Source organism: Aedes albopictus, unplaced genomic scaffold (genome assembly GCF_035046485.1).
Source record: "Aedes albopictus strain Foshan unplaced genomic scaffold, AalbF5 HiC_scaffold_302, whole genome shotgun sequence".
Lineage (NCBI taxonomy): Eukaryota > Metazoa > Arthropoda > Insecta > Diptera > Culicidae > Aedes > Aedes albopictus.
Window position 1 is genome coordinate 1,094 of NW_026917093.1, and position 21,212 is coordinate 22,305.

At 36.9% G+C, this 21,212-nt stretch overlaps 1 long non-coding RNA gene across 1 annotated transcript in view; it reads right to left on the bottom strand.

The window, feature by feature from the left end:
• Positions 1-1,176: 1,176 nt before the first annotated feature.
• LOC134284553 (uncharacterized) overlaps positions 1,177-21,212 on the bottom strand; it is a 30,644-nt gene continuing 10,608 nt past the window's right edge. The window contains exon 2 of the long non-coding RNA XR_009995834.1: positions 1,177-19,819. This is a non-coding gene — a long non-coding RNA (uncharacterized LOC134284553). The remainder of the gene's footprint in view (positions 19,820-21,212) is intronic.

Sequence of the window (21,212 nt, forward strand, 5' to 3'; positions counted from 1 at the left end):
AAAAATTGGCCAAAAATTAACTGAGAACTCTTTGATGTATGTTTATTATTTGTGCAAAATTTCATGAAAATCGATGCATTACTTTTAACTGTGGATGAGAAACAAACAGACGTGGTTTTTAAGATTTTGTACAATCATCACCCATTTTCAGGCATCAAATTTCTCACTCACGTGATCGGATTCCTCGGATTTATCCACCTCCGCGATCATGATTTTTCACTGCATGAGATGAAAAATAAAAGTCTCTCCCTCCAGCGCTCGCGATAATTCTATTTCTCTCAATGCACAACTCACGGATAAACAACAGAGCATCAAATTTTTCACTCCGTCTCCAAGTCACATAATGTCTCCACCGATGCACGAGATCAATTATTTTGACGTTTAGTACTGCCGTGTTTACATTAATTGTTCTTGTTTTCATGGCCATCTACATAACACGGAACTGCTCTGACGTCAACCGGGTGAAAACATGGGTTGATACAGACTTAGCAACCATTTTCTCCTGCAAGAACAGACGTGAGCGCTAGTTGGAGAGAGCATACTTTTGTCACGCCAAAAAGCCGGAGTGAGAGCCTTTTCAATCGTCTATGGGTGCAAGGAAAATATCACAGGCTGTTTTATCCGGATAATATCGCTGTGTGATAGATCGTTACTCGCGTGAGTGAGGGAAAATTTTGATGCCTGCCCATTTTCATTCGCATACTAGATGGTTCTTTTCCGCTACAATTCAAAGTTCTACGAGGATAATTATGAAATTTCGTGAGCAGTTATGGTACTTATAGAGACACTTTCTTGCAAAATTTCATCAACTTTTATCATTTGATTTGAAAGTTACTGGTGTTGATAGGGGGTAGTGTTAGTGAAAATGTTTTATGTTTTTCATGTGCGATGTTTGCCCATTCATAACTTTTGAATATCTCTGCCAATTTTCATGAAATTTTCACAGAAGGTAGTTGATTACGTGTATATTATGCCTGCAAAATTTGATGATTATTGGTGTAGTACTTTCAACAAAACAATCGATACAATAAGGGGTACTCACTAATTGTTGTCTGAGGGGCTAAAATCACGGTCAGCCCCAATATATGTTTCGACTATAAAATTGTTAATAGTGTATCGATTTTCTTGAAATTTTGCCTATGCAAGTAAAGTAGATTGAGAGGTTCGTGTTCAAAATTTCAGCCATTTCCTTTATCAAATTCAAAAGTTATTGCACTGATAAGCTAAACCAGGGGCTGTACAAAATTCAATTGCTCGCGTTCTACTGTTTCATTGCTACAACAAAAGATACTTCACCGATTCTCATGAAATTTTGCAGGTGAAATGAACACATCTTAAGATATTATCAGGCAAAATTTGAGCAATTCTTATGTAGCTATTGCAGAGTTACAGCCATATTTCTCTGTCCCGATTATTGCGGATACAGGCTTTATGGTAGCTAAAAATAGGATACAGCATACAAACGTTATTTAATCAAATTTCAACCATTTTTCGGTTATATTAGCCATTTTAGGTGGATTAATCATCTTTTAAAATTGAATATTTTGACCCATTCTCCCCCCCACAGTGGGATCATTCTGAAAAAAGACGATCAAAACCTCTAAGAGCCGTTAGATGACATTTTAGCATACAGGTGTCTTTGGAAGATATGTTCAGAAAAATCTTCTCTATTTTTATACATATTCACTGTATGGTAAAACTGTAGGGTGAACCCGAGCAAAAAAATATTTTTTCAAAATAATTTTTTAGAGGGTAGATGTCTTCAGCAAAGTTGTAGAACAAGTAATTTCAAATAACTTTGCTGAAGACACCATATAGCTTGGACTTCATTTTTAGGGATAAAATATGAAAGTTTAAAAAACAACCTCAAAAACAGTTTTTTGAACTTTTCCATGATTATATCGTAAAATTTCAACGTGATATGTTCTACAAGTTTGTAGGTACTACTGGAATACACTATCTTGCCGAAGACACCAACTCTGTAAAATTGAAAATTACTCCAGTAAACCAATTTTTTTGAAAATTTTTCACTATTTTCACTATTGAATATTTTTTGAATAGGCACTTTTTGGCAGCCGTGCTATCAAAATTTCAATGCTTTATCATGTCCAGAATAGACCAAAAGTGACTTATCAATCGGGTCTGACAAGGCACTTTGATTTCTGATGCTATTTTAATAGTCATTTTGCAAAGAAAATATTCACAAATTTCATACAAATCAATTAATACAAACTGAAAAGTCACGAAAACTTTTCGACATTAATATTTGTTAATCAAAATAGTATTCTTGTTGAAATAGTCTACATTTCTAACACTGTGGTTGACTTTACATTGAATATACGACAAAAATATCGCTTTTTAAATTTTTAGAAGAGTTTTTAATACCAATTACAACCTGTGTTTTTTGTCAATTTTTTTTATTGTAATTCCCAATGCATTTGCTTTTGTTAAAATACATACATTAATCAATCAACTAAAACAATGAAAACATTTTTTTTTCATTTGCTATGTTAACATTATAACTTCGGTTAAAAAACTAAAATGGCGAAAATATAATGAATGCCTCTACAAGTTTTGTGTTGAAAATAAAAAAAATAAAATAAAACGAGTGAAACATTGTTACATCTCATTGAAATAGCCAGTATCTGTTAGGGATATTCTAGGTTGTAAATCTTACGCCATGAATCAGGGTTGTTACGAGAAGGGTGGAAAAAAATCCGCGCCAAATCCGCGCGAGCTTAATTTGAATCCGCGCCAAATCCGCGCGATACTGGAAATAAATTCGCGCCAAATCCGCGAGAGCGTGAAGGTATTTTTTTTCTTTCTTCACGTTGTTGAAGAAATCCATTAAACTGGAATGGACTGCTGGATGAAGAGTAAACTTTTGATTCGTAAATCAAAGCAACTCATGCTTTCTGAAAGTGAGTTTGAAGACGTTTCGGCAAAACTTTCGTTATTTTTTTTTCCAAAAACATTTCTTAAAGATCCATTGGGCGATTTTTGAAAAGAATTTTCTAGTCAAAATTTCAGGAGAAACATCCAAAGAACTAGGTAGTGTATTCGTGGGAAAAATATAAAAAAAACTGAAGAAATTTTATAAGAAAGTGAAAAAAATCTTTGAAATAAACAGAATGGAACTTTCTTGGCTTTCTTGGCTTTCTTTAAGTATTACTGAATATTTTTGGAGACAGTAACCCGAACATTTTTTTTAAAGAATTTTTTGAAACCAGTATGAATTTGAGAAGGATACTCATAAAAAATTCTCATAAGATCACTTCGAACATTTTTTGAGTAATGTCTTAGTAGTTCTTGAATGAATCTTCAGTGAGGAATTTTCCAAGGAGAATACTTGGCAGAACCTGAGAAAACGTCCCTTAAAATGAAAAATCTTATTTTATTTTATTGATGCACAAGGGGATCATAGGGCCAAGTCTCCAATGCAAGTCCAAGAACTCACATCGTCCATAATACAGCGTGAAATTTTGGAGTAGGTATTGCAACCTCTTTAGCCATGTGGCTTTAAAATTTTGCGTGGCCTTAAGGATGAGGAAAGGTGGGAGATTGATTTTGCGAATTGAGCTGTAAAAGAATGTGTTGTTAATTAAATTGTCAACGTTATTTACCTTTGCGTATTTTCACACAAAATGAACAAATTTGACGATCAAGCACCATGTTCAGTAAACTAGCATAAACAGCTTGTGATTCTTGATCTTGTGTCTTCAATATTGGAAGCTTGAATAATAATAATTTAAAAAAATAGAAGGATAAATTGTATAACAACCTCCTTCCTTATGGAAATAGAAATCAAATATATCAAAAACAACAAAAAAGAGCCGTGACGCTTCTTCGTTTTATCACGAAAAGTATCGGTTCTTTTTGGCACCACGAATGTGCAATGCATCTTTCTCTGTAGAGTAAAGATACATTTAAGCACCGAGACCTGACAGCAATCAAGCTGATCACAAGGTTGTGCCTCTGCCCAGAGGAAAACGTCCCTTAAAATGGATAATCACTGGAAAAATCCTAGAAGCACAAGTTGACAATTTTCAAGATTTACTTGCTGGAGTCCTTTGAAATTCCTACAGGGTTTTCCTGGATTTTTTAGGAGTTTCTCCAAGAATTCCTGCAGTAATATATCCAGGAATGCCGACAGAGATCCCCCAGAGTTTTTCGTCAAAGTTTTTACTAGCAGTTTCCTCTAGGATACCCTTCAAAAGTTTTTTTCCCGAAATAATCTAGGGATTTATCTTGGAAACTCTTCAAAATATATAGCTGGTGCCTTTCAAAATTGTACCAGTAACTCGGGCAGATTACTATTACCCTTTTGGCTTCCGATAAACGAATATCTTTCGGATATTACATTCTAAGGAACACCGCCGCCGGTGGCGGACGATACGTTACGTCTGGGACGAATGTGGACTATGCAGTGGGATCATACTTACGATAAAACGGAGCATAGTTAATTCCCAGAAAAGGCGCAATATTGCGACCGAAACGTCGGATGAAAGCTTAAGAATCCATTTTTGAGTTATTCCTCCACTGACTGGGTGACAGGTGACTGAACGCCATGCCTCCCAACATAACCAACAGTCGAAATTCGAAGGAATTGCTAGAAACAAATTTGATTTTTTTTTTTTGAGAAAAGAGAACTCGAAAGTTAAATAAAGATGCACATCATACCCGCAATGGAATTGGAAGAATCGTTGCACAATTTCTTCAAAGAAATATTTTGAAGAGCTGATGAAATTCGTAAACGATTGCCGTAAACCAAAACGAAAACTTGCTCCAAATTCTTCACTAGTAGGATGTTAACCCTTATGTGGCCGGCAGGGCACCCGGGTACCCAGCACCCATTTAAAATACACGGTGTAGAAAAAAAAAACAAAAAGTTTGCCAGCCACATAACGGTTAAGGTCAACATGACCCAGTCAGGCACGCTGAACGTACACTACGCTATCGTGGTGCAAAAATTCTAACATCTTAGGAGGGTTAAACAAATATTTATTTTTCATAATTTCTAATTCAAGTGCCGATAATCATTCAAATATTTCGCTGTACACACTACAAAAATCATTTCCGCGCCAAACCCGCGCGAGGGCCAAATTCCATGGGTAAATCCGCGCCAAATCCGCGAAAATCGCGAAATCCGCGGAATTCGCGAAATCCGCGCTGTTGTAACAACCCTGCATGATGAAAATTCTTCACAGATATTTTATTGAAATTGGTTATGCTGTTTGATACTCTTTAAAATTTATTTTCTCCAGTTTTCAAGAACTGCGTCCGTTAGGTTGATTCCTGTCCATGATTTTCAAAATTTCTTCGTCGTAGACATATCACCTTGATTCATCCCTTGACAAATCCGCATCAAGATCACGGCTCGATTATGGATACTTTTCCGGAGGAGCCTTTAGTTTTAAGTTTATATGATAACGATTTTTGGAAAAGATAATAAGGTTTTGTACCTTTTTGAGAAAGATTTCGTAGATGAGGAAATCATTCAAAGAGGCTTTTCCCTCTTTCAAAATTTGTAGTTCAAAATAAATGACACTAACAATTGAAATAGTCTACATTTATTTAACTTGCTTTTTTATTCAGAATTACTACTTGGATGAGCTAAAAATAATATCGAAAAATTGTATGAGACTTGTGAATATTTTCTTTGAAAATTACTATTAAAAGAGCTTCAGATATCAAAGTGCCTTATCAGACCCGATTGTTAAGTCAATTTTGGTATATTCTGGACATAATGAACCATATAAATTTTGACAGCACGGCTGCCAAAAAGTGCCTACTCAAAAAATATTCAATAGTGAGTTTTTAAATCATCTAAAAATTTAAAAAGCGATATTTTTGTCGGGTATTCAATGTAAAGTCAACCACAGTGTTAGAAATGTAGACTACTTCAACAAGAATACTATTTTGATTAACAAATATTAGTGTCGGAAAATTTACTTGAGTTTTCAGTTTGTATTAAATGATTTGTATGAAGTTTGTGAATATTTTCCTTGAAACATGACTATTAAAATAGCATCAGAAATCAAAGTGCCTTATCAGACCCGATTGAAATTTTGATAGCACGGCTGCCAAAAAGTGCCTATTCAAAAAATATTCAATAGTGAAAATAGTGAAAAATTTTCAAAAAAATGGTTTACTGTAGCAATTTTCAATTTGACAGAGTTGATGTCTTCGGCAAGATAGTGTATTCCAGTAGTACCTACAAACTTGTAGAACATATCACGTTGAAATTTTATGATATAATCATGGAAAAGTTCAAAAAACTGATTTTGAGGTTGTTTTTTAAACTTTCATATTTTATCCCTAAAAATGAAGTCCAAGCTATATGGTGTCTTCAGCAAAGTTATTTGAAATCACTTGTTCTACAACTTTGCTGAAGACATCTACCCTCTAAAAAAATATTTTGAAAAAATATTTTTTTGCTCGGGTTCACCCTACAGTTTTACCATACAGTGAATATGCATAAAAATAGAGAAGATTTTTCTGAACATATCTTCCAAAGACACCTATATGCAAAATGTCATCTAACGGCTCTTAGAGGTTTTGATCGTCTTTTTTCAGAATGATCCCACTGTGCCCCCCTCTAAGGAGTGAGATTTCAAACATTAGCGGTTTAGTAAGCAATTCATATAATGTAATACTTTCTTGCTAAACTATCGTTACTACATAGGAGAGTATACATACCAAATAAAAAGTTATTCCGACTTCAATGGGGCACGTTCGGTGTAGTACTAGATTTGTAGTAATGAGCTGAATTTTAGTATGGTGAGAAGGTCAATTCTCCATTTCTGCAATGAAATGGTGCGAAAATCGTGGGTATTATGATTCCTTGCCTAATTTGATGCTGTTTGAGCAAAACTTTGGATAACTATGTTGTTTCTGTTGCAAGAAATGAAGAAAACAACAACACTGTTGTCCAAAGTTTTGCTCATACAGCATCAAATTAGGCAAGGAATCATAATACCCACGCTTTTTGCATCATTTCATTGCAGAAACGGAGAAATGACCTTCTCACCATACAAAAATTCAGCTCATTACTACAAATCTAGTACTTCACCGATCTGTTCTATTGCATTTGTTATTGAACAAAGAATCTTTGAGTATCCTTTTTTGACCCATTCTCACCCCCAACGACGGTATTATTAAAGTTTTCACAACTGTGTTTTTATGGAGGCATGTCTTATGATGTATTTTTCAAAAATGGGTCACAATTGATCCCCTTTTGAACACATGGTTAATTCAAAGGGAAAATAACTCCAGAAGCTTCCTATTAATTTTCTTTTCAAGTTTTCTTGTATTTTTGATGAATACGGTGTATTTGAAACTATAAGATTTCCTTAAATTGTTAAGGATATGCCGTATTTTGAAAATGGGGAGGCTTGATTCCCCTTTTAATGGTGTGTAATAAAATAATATTATCTGACACGTTTTATCATTGAATATACTAGAATTCCGAGCGAATAGAGGCTTCCAAATAGAATTTTATTTTTCACATGTACAATGTGTGTGTAATCCTCGAGGGATCAAGTCTCCCCATGTCACTGTTGTATACACTAAGCTACAATAATTAAAATATTTATATAATAGCCTTATTTAGATAAATAGGTTTGATAGTATTTTATTTATACTATGTGCTGTGAAATTTTGACACGATTTGGTTCAATTTTCACAAAGTTATTGAGATTTTTCGGAATCGCCTAAAAGATTTCTGAAGGACTGAAAACAAACCATCAGCCAATAAAAAATAATGCAATACACAAATAAAATCAATTGTAGCCAAAACATTGTCGTCTGTCCAGATGTTGTTTTGGAAAAAATATGCTAGAAGAAAACTGTTTTTGATTCCAAGAAAATATGGGGGGAACAAGTCTCCCCAGGGATCAAGTCTCCTCAGTCTCCCCTACATCTTCGGATGAACCTGTTGATGTATTTTCATTATATTTATCGGTCTCTGCTGTATCTGCTTACACATTATAAAAAATCATTCTTATAAAACTATCGATTCTAACGAATGGGCACTTAAATAGATTAGCTTCTTCAAAATCTCTAGGAGTAGATAGGGTTTATCCTATTTTGACCCAGAAAGGATTTGATTATTTCTACACTTAATGAAAATAAAAAGGTGGACCATCTTCCAACGTATTTGAAGAGGTAAGAGGTTTTAAATCCTTACAAAATGCAATGAAAAAGCATAGATTTTACCCTACCGCAAACTAGGGTATTGAGCCCATTAATAAGCTCATATTTTCATCTTACCCTAATCAAAACATTGGAGCGCTGTTTGCTTTTTTCTTATTTTAGTATTTGTTAGAAGTGAACACGAATAAAACAACAATTAAGAGGTTCGGTTTTCCCAGCGGGGCAGCACGGACGTCAACCAAGGATGGGAACACTCACTTGCAAAGAGTTACACTCACTTGCTATTTACTCGGCTCAGAAGCGTGTAATCAAGAAACGATGTTTAGACGACTTCTGCCTTGTGGTTTTGTCTAAAACTTTGCCGAATAGAGTAGGGGTCGCACACACATACCGAAGTCGTGAGGGAGCTGCAAAGGCAACTCTCCACGAGTTGAATGTAAATTACACTCACCTCGTGGAGAGTCGCTTTCACAGCTCTGTCACGCCTTTGGGACTCGTGTGCGACATCTACTCTATTCGACAAAATTTTAAATAAAACCACAAGGCAGAAGTCGTCCATACATCGTTTCTTGATTGCACGCTTCTGAGCTGAGAAAATAGCAAGTGAGTGTAATTCTTTGAAAGTGAGTGTTCCCATCCCTGACGTCAACCACGAATAGATGAGCTGTAGTCCACATGAATTTGACATGTTTGGGAAATTGACACTTACTTTTGGGCACTCTGACCAGTGAATCAAAATTCAACCATCGCGCAACAATAATGACAATGTCGCAACCTGTAGTTGTTGCGACAAACAAACCCATGCGACATAAGTTTGTCCCAACTTGAAAATAATGGGATTAACATCGTACACCACGAGTTTAGAGATTTTTAAGCCTTGCATTGCGATTTTCGAACGGTAACTTCGAGTCGGTAAACACTGCAACTCTGGTGAAGCTCTATCATCAAACAGTTTCGACTTTGGGTTAGCAATAATTGATTATTCACGAGTTGAAAAGTACGCAACAAATTCAGCTTACGTTTTGTCTGCAACAAAAAATTTCGAGATTATGTCATTATCTGTTACCAGTAGGGATAAAGAGTAATCGTCGCACCTTCTTTGTTGCTTGTTTTGTGCCTCTTTTGTCTGACAATTCTCTTCACTGACTCTGACAGATTTGGGATGTGGTGCACGACATTTGTGAATTAGTTATTAGGTAATTTAAAGCCCTTCTGTTGCGTATAAACTTGCAATAGATATTTACCTGCCATTCTGTATGAAAAACGGATCTAGTTTTCTATTTTTCCTCAAGTTACAGGCAAATTAAGAAAAAGGGATCAAGTCTACCCAGTCTCCCCTAATATCTACAGGGGATACTCAAAATAACTGGGACAGGTAAAATTTGCACTTTTTGAAAAATGTTCAACTCGCTGTAACTTTTCGAAAAGGGCATCAAATATTCTCAAATTTTTACTGTTAGCTCATCAACTAGTTGTGTATCAGTGGACAAAATTTGGAAAAGATCGAGCCATTCTATACGAAGTTATAAAGGTTCTAGAAAAAGGTTTAATTATCCGATAGCCAACTTTGAGCTGTTATATCTCCGGATTCAATGAACTGAATGCAATGAAATTTTGATCATTTATGACATATAATGAGCTATTGAAAACTTTTGACAAAACTTAAAATTCTTTACACGAAAGAAAATTATTACGATTGGGTTATTTTTCTAATATAACACCAATTTTTTCAAAACTTCATCATCGTTTCAAAATTCGAGATAGTAATTATAGTTAATTATTATTCCCTCTAATTGACTTGAATATATTTATGTTTTAAAGGAAAGTAATTCACTAGCCGGCATTAAATTGAAAAAGTAATGGGATGCATATGAAAAATATATAAATTTACTAAAAAACATAGAATAAATGAAATCGCCATAACTTTTTTTCTTATTAATAATTTCTAATTAGGTAAAGTGTTTTTCAAAGTTCATTATGTAAGTCATAAATGATCATAATTTCATTGCATTCGGAGGGGGGGGGTTCCGGCCGATGACCATTTTGTATGGGCAAATAAATTTTTTTGTAAGGACTAATGACCAAGGGGGGGGGGGGTGTTGAAAAGTCCCAAAAAAATGACCACGTGGTTTATGGACAGCAAGCCTTAACTTTTCTTCAGTCGATTCACTTCACTCAAACTGGCAACATTTGTAAAGAGGTTTTTTTTTTCAGCAGGATCGTACTACAGATCCTTGCGAGCCGATCTAATCGAACGAGCTTGGCCAGATCAAAATTCCACCAATGCACAGTGGGAAAAAACCGACCCAAAAAGGCACCTAATTATTGCGGCTGATTGCGATCTTTGAAGCCCATCTTTTCCGAATGGAAAAATGCCAAGGAATCGATTGGTGATAGTTTCATTCACCGGAATTGAGTGTAAGTGTCCATTTTGCCCCATTTTCCCCTAAAAAACATTGTTTTTCTGAATTAAATAATGGTTTCAACTGATTGCGGCTAACCAACCAATTTTTTCTTGATGTAGAATTGACAGGTGCATTCTGTTTGACACACCTTGATTTGTGTCATTGAATGAAAGTGCCCATTTTGCCTCATTTTCCCCTAAAATACAGTTATTCTGAATTAAAAAATAGTTTCAACTGGTTGCGGCCAACCAACCAATTTTTACCTGATGTAGAATTAATCGGCACATACTTTGGGGTGCACCTCGATATATGTCATTGACTGGAAGTGCCCATTTTGCCTCATTTTCCCCTAAAAATACTGTTTTTTTCTTAATTAAAAATTAGTATCAACTGATTGCGGCTTACCTACCATTTTTTCGTGAAGTAGAATTGACAGGTGCATTTCTTGAGGCACACCTCTTCCCGTGTCCTTGACTGGAAGTGCTCATTTTGCACAATTTTCCCCTATAAATACTGTTTTTCTGGATTAAAAAATAGTTTTAACTGATTGCGGCTAACCAACCAAGTTTTACCTGATGTAGAATCAACCGGCGCATGCTTTGGGGCACATCTTGATCTGTGTCGTTGACTGGAAGCACCCATTTTGTCTTATTTTCCCCTAAAAATACTATTTTTCTGAATTATACAATTGTATCAACTGATTGCGGCTAATCAATCAACTTTTACTTGATGTAGAATTAACCGGCACATACTTTAAGGTGCACCTTGTTCTGTGTCTTTGTGTGGTAGTGCCCATTTTGCTCCATTTTCTTCTAAACTACGGATTTTCTGGATTTAAAAATAGTTTCAATTGATTGCAGCTAATCAAGATTTTTTCCTGATGTAGAATCGACCAATGCATACTATGGGATACATCTCGCGCTATGCGTTAGTCTGAAATTGCCCGTTTAACCAATTTTCCCCTAATTAGTTCCAACTAATTGCGGTTAACCAAGCATTTTTTCCTAATGTGAAATTAATCGATGCATTATGACTAGAAGTGCCCATTTCCCCCTTTACCCCATAAAACACTGTTTTTCTCGTTTGAGAAACAATTTCAACTTATTTAAGCTAAGCAATTTAAGCTAACAGCTTAAGCTAACAAAACAAGTTTTTCCTCATGTAGAATTGATCAGAGCATTGTCAGACAAACTTTGTGTCATTGATTGGAGGTGGTCATGTTGTCCTATTCTCCCCTAAAACACTGTTTTAGTTAGTTGGAACAAACTTTTTAACCCAGAAAACAGTATTTTAGAGGAAAATGGGATGAAACGGGCAATTCCAGACCAACGCATAGCGCGAGGTGTATTCCATAATATGCATTGGTCGATTCTATTTCAGGAAAAAATATTGGTTAGTTGCAATCAATTGAAACTATTTTAAATCCAGAAAACCCGTAGTTTAGAGGAAAATGGAGCAAAATAGGCACCACCACCCAAAGACACAGAACGAGGTGTGCCCCAAAATATGCGCCAGTTAATTCTACATCAAGCAAAAATCGATTGGTTAGCTGCAATCAGTTGAAACATGTCTTTAATTCATAAAAATAGTATTTTTAGGGGGAAATGGGACAAAATGGGTACTTCCAGTCAAAGACACAGATCGAGGTACGTCCCAAAGTATGCTCCGATAAATTCTGAAACAGATTGAAAATGGTTGGTTAGCCGCAATTAGTTAAAACTATTTTTTAATCCAGAAAAACAGTGTTTATAGGGGAAAATTGCGCAAAATGAGCACTTCCAGTCAAGGACACGGGAAGAGGTGTGCCTCAAGAAATGAACATGTCAATTCTTCATCAAGAAAAAATGGTAGGTAAGCCGCAATCAGTTGATACTAATTTTTAATTCAGAAAAAAACAGTATTTTTAGGGGAAAATGAGGCAAAATGGGCACTTCCAGTCAATGACATATCGGAGTGCACCCCAAAGTATGTGCCGGTTAATTCTACATCAGGTAAAAATTGGTTGGTTGGCCGCAACCAGTTGAAACTATTTTTTAATTCAGAATAACTTATTTTGGGGGAAAATGAGCAAAATGGGCACTTTCATTCAATGACACAAATCAAGGTGTGTCCCATAGAATGCACCTGTAAATTCTACATCAAGAAAAAATTGGTTGGTTAGCCGCAATCAGTTGAAACTATTTTTTAATCCAGAAAAACAGTATTTTTAGGGGAAAATGAGGCAAAATGGGCACTTCCAGTCAAAGACACAGATCGAGGTATGCTCCATAGAATGCACCTGTCAATTCTACATCAATAAAAAATTGGTTGGTTAGCCGCAATCAGATGAAACCATTATTTAATTCAGAAAAACAGTGTTTTTTAGGGGAAAATGGGGCAAAATGGACACTTACACTCAATTCCGGTGAATGAAACTATCACCAATCGATTCCTTGGCATTTTTCCATTCGGAAAAGATGGGCTTCAAAGATCGCAATCAGCCGCAATAATTAGGTGCCTTTTTGGGTCGGTTTTTTCCCACTGTGCAATGGATTGCTTTTGTGTTCTTCACAGGTATCAAAGGGCAAGCTTCTGCAAAAGCTTCTATGATGAAGGACAATTTTCTGATCGCAATCAAATCACTAAAGAGATTTCAGTTTGTTGACTACACAGCAAAAAACAAATGCAACCCGTCCGATGTAACTCATTCCGATGTACTAAATAATCAATGTAATCACGATTCCTATGTGCGATTACATATGTATCGTATCGTTTTGATGTAAAATTTTTTGTTCCTATGTGTACATCGTCCTGTGTAATATTCATGCAACCGACGGATTGATCGGGTTGCAGCAGTTCAGATGTAATATTACACAACAGTTTTTTCTGTGTAGAACGTAAGGTTTGCGAGGTAAGATTCATCCCGAAGGCCTTTTCAAATGCAGATTGCGATGATTTTTTGAAAGCATTCGTACGGGCTGTTTGTCATGTAGTAAGTAAACCGTACATAGGCCTGAAGTACACAGGGTCAAATATTTGACAAGAAAAGAACTAAAGAAACAACATCAGTTTGACACTAATACAAATTCGATCGAGTCCATTGATTGATTGATTGATTGATTGACCATGTATACTAACAGCTGAAAGAATATTTTCCGTTGAGGTATTCAACAGATACATCAGTTGTGATTGCACATGCAGAGCGTTAATGATTAATCATAAATTTAATAATAATTAATGATTAATGATTAGATTAATCAAAAATCATTAATCATAATCACAAAAAATATCGTTTAATCAATAATTATTAATCTTAATCACACTACTTTCGCAATTTAATCATTAATCAGTAATCATAATCATAAGAAAAAAAAAACAATGATTAATCATTCATCATAGAAATAGATTCACCATATAAAATATATGATGCAATTTGAATTATTTTTAATGCTGTGTTGAATCGTGTAGACCCTCTTTTTATGCAGGTTATTTTTATGCATGAGCTACTCAGAACAAATATTATGCCAAAGAAAATGTTAAAATGACGGTAACTATGACAATGGCGGCTAGGGGACGTTTATAGGGACGAGGAAGGTTGCAGCGGGTCAAAAAGGGGGTTCAGCGGGGTACCAGGATGTTGCAGGGGTGTTTCAAGGAGGTGCCACTAACAAGCAACACGTATGTCATATAAGAGTTACGGCAGCGTAAGTTTTGGTTCTATAGAATTTTAGTTAACGTAATTCTAACACAATGCTAGAATTACTTCAAACTAAAACTGGAGCTGCCGTAACTCTTATATGACATGTGTTTTGCTTGGGAGTAGATCTCAAGAGCATTTAAGGGGCTTTCATGGTCCTCTCAGGGAGCTTTAGGGATTCTAGGAGTTTTAAGGAGTGTTTTAGGGAGTCTCAGGGGCGTTTTAGGGAGTCTTAAGGGAATTCCAGGGGAGCTAAAAGAATTCTAGGGGAGTTATAGCGGGCATATCAAGGGTGTACCAAGAGGTTTAAGGGGCGTTCAAGGGGGTCTCTATAGGTTCCAGGGGGTCTCATGGGGCGTTTTAATGCATTCATGGGGCTTGAGGTCTCAGGAGCATTTGAGAGAGGTTCTAGGGGCTATCATGGATGATTCTGGGGGTATCTGGGGCGATTCAGGGGGTCTTAGGTGCATTTAAGAGGTCACGCCTCTATTTCAGGGGATTCGAAGGAGTTTCAGGGTGTACCTGGAGGTCAGGGCGGCGTCAGGCGTTTTCGGGAGCACTTTAGGAAGTTTCAGAGGAACTTTGACGGATTTAGGAGGCGTTACGGAGGTTCTTTCGATGATTTCGGAGGGTATCAGGTGCGTTACACAATTTCGGAGGCATTTCAGGAAGCTTCAGAGGATTTTTGGAAGAGAGGCGTTACATGGTCGATTTCAATGCTTTAAGAGGGTCTTAGGTGCGTTGATGGCACAAATTTCCCAAATAGAGGAGAACGTGCCTCTGGAGTCGACAGCTGATACCAGGTGCGAATCCGAGCACTGAGAATACTGCAACTCCGAAAATCATACGAACCAACTATGATTTTTACCACAAGAATTTCTTGCGAAAATCATAGTTACGAACTATGATTTTGGATTCAAAGCGCTAACTATTATTGTCATAGTGTTACTGAATAAATTTCATAACACTCACGTATGAAAATTGAAACTAAGGGCCGATTTCTTCACCTCGGCTTAACCGGTAAGCCAGGCTTACCCATACAGTTAAACCTGGCTTAACGCTTAAGCCAGGGTGAAGAAATTGCCCCTAAGTCACACAACGTATAAAAATTGAAACTGTCTTATGACTATCATACACATTTTTATGAAATATTTTGCATAAATTAAAAAAAAATCGCAACCTGGAATCGAACCAGGAACGTTAAGGTTGGCGAGTACATGCTTTACTCATTCGCCTATTGATGCTTCGGAAGTTGAAGTGGTTAGAAGCAAATAAAAGGTTTTGTTGTTTTTTAGCAATGGTGTTTTATAACACATCTTATGATTTTCATACGATGTTTCTTATGAGATTTTTCATGCGACAAGTCTTGTGGATTTCGCTTTTCAATGTATGAAAAGCATACGAGAACTATGAAATGATGAAAAAAATAAAAATAACTGATTCATAAGATGTAAACTATGAAAAACATACGAACAGTATCCTCAGTGAGGGGATTTCGGAGTCATTTAGGAAGCTTCAGATGATTTCTAGTAGGATTTAGAGCGGGATTAAGACATATGCGTTTTCGGTGCTTTCGCAGGGTCTCTAGTAAATTACATGAGATGGGGGGGGGGGGGTTCTTAGGGGATTTCAGAGGCGTTTCAAGAAGTTTCAGAAGATTTTCGAAAAACTTGAAACGCCCCGGAAAAGCCTTGAAACGCCCTAAAAACCTCCATAATCTCATTGAAATGCCTTTGAAATCCCCTGAAACTCCATAATGATCCTCAAACCCTCCTGATATTAACCTACCTGAAATCATGATAGTCAATATTTAAAAAAAAAAATTCCCTTGGAACGCCCATAATACTCCCTGAAATGCCTCTGGAATGCCCCTGAAACCCCTTTTATACTATTGAAACGGCCGTGAAACTCTCGTAATCATATGAAAGCGAAAACGAAAACTGAAAAAACGCCCTTAAAATGCTCCAGAAATACCCTTTCATTGGGCTTTCTGGGAACTTCCTGGAAATCCCTTTGACCTACTCTCAAATGCCCAGCATGAATGACTTAATTAATGTACAAATTTTCCTCTTATTCCTGCCAGTTCAATTTATGCACCCCCAGCCAATGGCATTGAGAGAGGTTCCAGTGATTATTTATTATTTCTTTATTATAGAGATTTTCAGCCCTAGGCTGGTTCATCTCTTTTCCAGTACAGGGTGTCTACTCATAACTCAAAATGAAATTCCCTGAGTTTTCCAGGTTTTTCCAGATGAAATTTTAAAAGATTAAAATTCAAAAAATAACCCAAATTTTCTAAAAATAATGTAAAGGGTGACTTGAGGTATCATCGGCAGGTTGTTTCTCTTCGTCATGAGGCATTTATGTCGGCCAAATTGCCTGAAACTTGATCATATTCAGCTTGGTTGGGAAGGATTTGATGCCAACTCTGAATTCAACAGCTGAAACCTAGGTGTAAAAAAACCCATGACAAAGAGAACAAAACTGCCGAAAATACGTAAGTTCCCCTGCTCTTTAAAAATCTTTCAAGATTTTTGAGCGTAATTCCTGGAACTTCTTACAAAGTAACTTCCTGGCTTGCCGCAAGATTCTTTCACTAGATATCTGTTTGAGTACGTCCCGATATAACTTTCAAAAGTTTTCTGATATACTTCCTGAGATTCTCGCTGGATACCTCCTGAAGATCCATCCAAAACTATTCAAAATTTCTTCAAGAATGTCATTGGTTGAGCCTCGTAGGCATGCGATTAGAGTCCGGATGGATGAGGGTTCGATTCCCACTCCGAGCGATGAAATTTTTCACGAGAATAGCTTCTTATCCATAGCCACTCCGTGTTAAGTCTCGTTCAATCGGTACAGCCGACGGTTGAAGCCAGTGTCCATGTCTTTTTAGTGATTTTCCGGGATAGCTATCCGAAAGTTTATATCGGGATTTTTACCGACAGTTTTCAGATATTTCTCTTGTTTTCTCGCGGAACTTAGTCCGTAGCTACTTTCAGGATTCCATGAGGTATTCAGAATTCCTCCTTGGATGTGCTTAATATTTCTTCTCGGAATTACCTAGAACTTTTTTCGAGATGTCTCATTTTATCTCCGGTTTCTCCTGAAGTTCTTATCGAAATTTCTTCAATAACACTTTGCGGAGTTTTTCGCAAGATTTTATTTAAATTCCCTCGAATATTTCTCCAGGAACTTCCTATAAAAGGTATTCCGTAAGTTATCTCAGGAGACATTCTGAGGAAAACCCGTAGAAGAATCCCTGCAATAATTTTCGGAGAAATCCCTAAAGGAGTATCCAGAATCTCCGGATAATTTCTGGTAAAGATTACTGGAAGAAATATGGGAATAATGCAGAGGATATCTGTAAAAAAATCTCAGGTGGATCACTGCCAGAAATCTGGTACAACTACAAAGAACAGCCTGGCTCTTAAAGAATGCAAAAGATGAATTCAATGAGAAATATCAGCAATAACTCCTGTGGAAATCCCAGAAGCCACTCTAGAAAAAATATCTTAGGAGAAAGTCCAGGGTAAATTCAGATAAACTCTGAGAAGCATCTCATGACCTACATCGGAAGGAATCTTCTGAGAGAAGTTCCAGGAGATACTCCGAGAAAAATCTCAGGTAAAACATCAAAATAAACCTCGCGAATTTTTTAAAGAAATTCCTGTGTGTTCTTCCTGTATTCCAGGAAGAACATCTCGAAGAAAGCCCAAAACAATTGTTGAAATCTCTTGAGGAACTCTTGCAGTAAATTCGTGAAAACTCCTTCAGAAACCCTTGGATGAACTTTAGTAGAAACCCCCTGCAGGAATAACACCTTTAGCAACTCCGAAAGAAATTCTGGGAAGATCTTCTGTGGAAGTCCCAAGAGGAACACCGGAAGAAATCGTGTAAAATTTTCATGAGGAATGCCGAAAGAAATTCCACGATTTATCCCGACAGAAATTCTTATAGAGTATTCGGGATAAATTCTGGTAAAAATCCTACGAAGATTTCTTTGAGCAAAATACTGGAGCAACTCCGGAAAGAAATAGCATCCCCGTGAAAATTTCCAGGAGAAATCGGTTGGAATTCAGGAATCTTTTTTTTGTTTTTATTTTTGTGTATTTTAACTTATGCTAATTCTACACTAGCAATTCAGGAATCCGGAAAAAAAAATCAAAATGGAATACCAAGAAAAATAGCGTCAAAAATGCCATGGGGAAGGAATTTTATAAGAAATCCTGAGAGACATTTCAGGAGGTAATTCTAAAGATGTTCCTGAAAGAAACCCTGATGGAATTTTTGGAAAAAATCCTTGTAGCGAAATTTCTATATGGATTACTACCAGGTTTTTATTTATTCATACGACCCAATGTTTTTTTTTATCGAAGTAAAATTTCCCTGAGTACTCAAGATATTCCGTGATTATTCCAGGTTTTTCCCTGTTAAATAAAATTCCCTGAGGATTCCCGGTTTTCCAGGTTTTTCCAGGTAGTAGACACCCTGAGTGATATAATAATTCATGATTCCTTTTTATTTTTCAAAAATCAAAGATCAGATCTAGGTTATAATTAATCATTCCCAGATTTTGTGATTGATTAATCATGATTAATCATGATTATTAATCAATGAGCCATTTTAATCAATAATCATAACCACTTGTCACAGATGATAAAACCAAATTTAATCAATAATCATAATCATTATTCATTCTCAAAATCAAATTAATCGTTAATCTTAATCAATAATCACAGAAATTGGAATTTTAATCACCAATGAATTATCACCAATTAGAACGCAGAATCCCACAACCGACACACCTGCATAGATAAACACAAACAATCCTTACCTTTTACTCGGTCGACGTAGTTTGATGTGACGTGACCGGTGCCCCGATCGTCCCACTGTCGGTCTGCGTTCAGTGCATACAATTTAACTCGTCGTCTCGTATCGGTTGTCATGTTGCGTCTGCTGAGGCCGCCGCTAGTAGTGGGTGTTCCGCCGCTAGTCGAGGGTTGCGGCGAATCTTCCTGTTGCTGTTGGTCACTACTGCCGCTAGTATTTGCCGTCGCCGTCGTCGTCGTCGCCGCCGCTGACGTCGGATGATGACGATGGTGATGGTGGTGGTGGTGGTGGTGGTGATGATGACTGGAAGAGTTCCTTTTCTTCCTCTTTTTTAGAATTTTGTATCGAACCTTGCCTATGCTTTGCTCAATTTTTGATCACTAAACAGAAAACTTGCGACCGTAAAAGTGTCGCGAACTATAATCTGCCGAGGCAGTTCTTAAGATTTCGATTCACTGGATTATTTCATACACATCCAGGCACAATCACTCACTGGCAACCTTTTTTTTATCTCTTCTATGAAGGACTCACTTGTAAAGCTTTCTGCCAGTTCTTCCAATCACTATCAACACTCACTTATGGGCTGGCACTAATGATAATAACATTAATTATTCACTAAAAGATGCGTAGAAAATACTTTCCGTGGATATTTGTGTCGTCTGCGAAGTATTTTCCGGTAAGATATATCTACCGAGGGGATACGATTATTATTTACACTCAATGAGATCGGGTAATGAACGGAATTGGTCTTGATCTGAAAAAAGAATAGGAAAAAATAAAACTTTAATACAAGTGATGTAAGTGTTGATGCATGACGCGAACTAGACGAGGGTAAATGTGAAAATGTCTAACTGATCTTAGATGAAGACGTTGAAAAATAATACGCTACCAGCCCTGAATTTGCGTCAACGGATTTGGCGCCAACCCTACTTGCGTAGATTGGTATCTAATATGTTCCAAAATAGACGAACGGCGAAATTTCTTCTTTGCCCGTGGCGAGCCCCATCAAAAATAAATACAAATCCAAGTTCGCATCATATTTTGCAATCATAGGTTTGCATCCAGCGTATTCGTCTATCGCAAACGAAACAAGTCAAAAATAAACACTTTCACAATCATGCCCAAAAATATCGAAGTCAATTTTGTGTTTCATACATTAACGATCAGTTCATGGTTTACATGGTAAGTCAGAACAGCAACCAGTGAAAATATAAATACAGATTATCATGTCCAAAGGCTGGACACATCCCACACCACAACAGTTGGTGTTCGTCGATCCACGAGACTCACGTGTGTGTTGGCGCAGCTTGGGAAGTCAACCATCGCAAGAACGGATGGACGAACGAACGGACAGTCAGCGTATTTTACTCTCCCTTCGTTGCCGTTTTCCGCATGAAAACACATTGCTGAATCGACGAGACGACACAGAATGAAAAACGCGAAATGCTTTTTTTTTTTAATGGCAGACACGATAGACACTACGGAACAAGGAACCTGTCACACCGGTATCGCTGAGGTGCTCCGCCTGCGTTCTGCTACGTCCACCCCGGGTCGCACTGAATTCCCGTGGTGCAAGAATATGAAAATAAAGCTGAGTAGAGCCTGCGCGCGTAATGGTGGTTGTGACACACGATGATGATGATGATGGCGTTGAATATCAAGAATGATCGCATGATCGTAAATCTCACTGAGGATAGCTTTCTTTTTTAGCGTCTCGGGTGGTTACTCAACAATACGTTGACTTTTTTTTATCCATCTAAAGAAGATTATGGAACTGTTCGCAAATTTTTAATAAAAGAGCATACGGAAAACCTTATCTGGAATATAGTTCATCATCAGGGTGGCGTTGATGACTATTAGACTCACACGTCCAAGCTGACACCCATAGTGTAGTGTCTTCCGAAGGTTTCCAGTACATGTAGCTTACCCTGCTACAACAAACTATCAGATAGATCATTCCCTTCCGATGTTATACTGCAGTCAAAGGTAATTTTTGCGCTGATGGTGGATTTCTAAAATCTTGGAGTTTTCCCTTTTACAGGGGATGGCCAAAATGTTTGGGATAGGCAACTTTTTTTTCTCTCACAAAAAAGTTCAACAAACTATAACTTTTCATAGAGCGCATCAAAAATTCTCGAATTTTGACT